This window comes from Phalaenopsis equestris, unplaced genomic scaffold (genome assembly GCF_001263595.1).
Source record: "Phalaenopsis equestris unplaced genomic scaffold, ASM126359v1 Scaffold000140, whole genome shotgun sequence".
Lineage (NCBI taxonomy): Eukaryota > Viridiplantae > Streptophyta > Magnoliopsida > Asparagales > Orchidaceae > Phalaenopsis > Phalaenopsis equestris.
In genome coordinates this window covers 1,060,493-1,063,656 of record NW_018164582.1, presented here as the reverse complement: position 1 = coordinate 1,063,656, position 3,164 = coordinate 1,060,493, and positions in this window count along the sequence as shown.

Sequence of the window (3,164 nt, the reverse complement as noted above, 5' to 3'; positions counted from 1 at the left end):
AAAAAAACACTTGTAATAGCTGACTAGTGTTAGTCTGACCCCAAAATGGACATAATTACTTAATGTGAACCTTATCAAAAAAATTTAGACAACAAAATTTAAGAGTAAAATTAATGATAATTTGATTATTTTTGTGATAAAAAGTTCATTATTTTTTTGGGTTGTTGATAATAGTCTAATCTAAATGTAACCCTATTATTTTAGAGTTGTTTTGAGCTGTGCTCAACTCAAATCTTATTATACTTATTTATCCAAACTCAAAATAATTGTGAAATATTAACTTAAAAAAAATTATGATACCATATATATACAATACTGACACATTAATGTTATATCATATTGACACAGCAGGTTATGTTGTCCCTCCCTTTTGACTACAAAGGGGATTGAGTACAACCAATTTAAATGGATTAGAGATGTAGGAAGATTATGCTAGCTAGGCAATGATCAATTTAGTCTAATCTCACCTAAATTGGTTGCATCTTTTGAACTTGCACTGCTCGGGAAATCCTGTATCTCTCCATAAGCTGGAGGTAAATCAATGTAGCATTGTTCTCATAATTCATCTACCGGTGTTTTAATTTGCAGACACTATAAATATAAATAGCTAGACATAACATCAATCAATAATCTAGCAAGATTTAGGGTTTGTTTGGGGCATCTGCAACTTATTAATAAGTTGTTGTACAACAGCTGTCACAGGAAGCTGCTATGAATAAGTTGTCTGTCTATTTATTTTTTGCAGTTTGAAAACAGTTGTGCCGCGGAATAGCCTAATATGATATAGTTAAACTAGCTATTGAGCACTACTTGCTTCTCAGCCTTCAGGAAACTTGTTCTAGTTAAGAAATTAGTAAATTTTTAGTGTAAGAGAAATTGTTCAATCAGTAAGTCATCATCTAAACCATAAATTAACAATTTATTCAAAGGCACTACAGCGATCGTAAAAAAAAATATTAAAATTTGTGTTAGTTGATTTATTTTATTTTGATGACATAAATTTAATAAAATGGTTTATTTTTTCATTGATTATTTTTATAATACAAATTACAAAAAAAAAATTTAAATGCACGGCTACAATGAAGAACTTGAGATAGGATGATGCATGCAAGATCTCATCCGTAAGCGCAACGCATCTCATCTAAGATGGTGATTTTGAGGTTAAAAAGGGTTGGTGATGACAGACTATTATTTTTCGAGATCAGTACAATGCATCAGGACATCAGTGATCATGGCCAGATTACGGTAAACAGGTACAACCAAGGATGGGTAACTGTAAACCTTAAAATAATATTTATTTATTTATTATTTTTTCAAATAAATAAATAAATTTGCTCCCCTCCCCTTCAATAAAACTTCATGTCCAATATTTAATTAAAAAAATAAAAAAAAATTGAGAGAAACAGTGTTTGACTTAATTATCAATAATGTGGTTTATTTTATTATTTTTTGTTGATATTAATTTATATATATATATATATAATGAATTGTTCATAATAAAAAAATGACTAACTTAATCCTAAAAAGAATAAACACTCCACAAATACAATATGACTACTACAAGAGACAACACAAAAATATTATAAAACCCATGAAAATTGAATATGATATTTTATTTTTCATGTATTCCACCCATTTTTCAACTTCAAATGAAAAAATATATATATATCTAAAATACTTCTAAGATCTACATTTTTCTTTCTCTTAAATCATACACCAATTATTTTTCAACTGCAAATGAAAAAAATATATATCTAAAATACTTCTAATATCTACATTTTTCTTTCTCTTAAATCATACACCAATGAATTAAATACACACAAACAATACAACACAAATTCCAACTTAGAAAAAAAAAAAAAAAGGAACATACTCAAATTACTTTCATTTGAAAACTGTCAAAACAGAAGCCTTGAATGGGCTTCATCACGCAAACCAACCGCAATCTACCAAACTCTCGTCATCCATGACGCATATAAATCTAAACCCTACTGCACTGACTTTCAAGACAGTGCACGTTCATTTGTGACGAATGCACGTACGACACCTTCTCAGTTCCCATTTTTTGGGAATCTGTCCGCTTCGAATCTAAAGCTAGACGACAAAGGAACTCCTTCTTCCCCTCCACCGCCACCGCCGGCGGCCGGCCACCCACCGCCAAAGTGATCAACTTTAACAGCTTACTCATGGAATACTGTCTTTCCTCCACAGAGCTGACGGACGACTCTACTCCAGCAATTTCACTGAATCGGCTCAGCTCTACCACATGCTAATCGGCGGCGAAGCTTATCATCTGGATAAGAGAGTGAAATAACCAAGGGATGTTAATTGCCACAAGAGGATTAATGAAGCTAGCTAGTGTTATGTATTAGAAATTAGAGTACATGTATAGTATTTGTAATAAAATTTATAGTAAATACCCCTTATTTTCTTAATATATAGTTCTCATTGACGGTGGGGAAAGTAGAGGGCATAATATCAACAACATCTGGCCAGCCTCAAAATAAGCTAAACTACTTTAAAAATCTAACTTGCACCTAATCATTCGTAAAAACATGACTAGCACAAACTATAATAAGACTTCACATACATATCACTGAATTCTTATACATTTTATGTATTTTCACACACATCTTGGATACATCCTGCACGATACCACATGCTTCCCTTAGACGAAGAAGAGCTACAGGAAACTAGCTAGCGAGCTCACACCCACGACTGCCCCCACTGCTGTCCTCCAAGGTCCATCGAGCCCCTTCCTCACCAGTGCTAAGTCATCTCTGGCTTTTCGTAGCCGGATCCAAGGCAACCTTGTCGACCAGAATGGCTTGATGGATTCCCATCAAGCTACCGCTGGCCGCCTCGCCCCTCCGACCAGTCGACCACTTCCAAGACCACCGGCCGACCACCAAAACCTCTCCAATCTCAATCGAAATTGGTCACGCCGTCGACACTTTGGCTGGCTCCATCAGCCCACCACCTCCCACCCTCCGGTTGGCCACCTCTTAGCGGCAGGCCAACAGCCTTCTAACCTCCGGTTAGCCAGCTTTCAAAGGTTATTTCTGCACAATCAATCGAAGGGTTATCGGACGACGGGCTCGAGCACGAAAAAAAGATTAAAATAATACTAATCGCTTTAAAATAATGACAACATTGTAATTTTA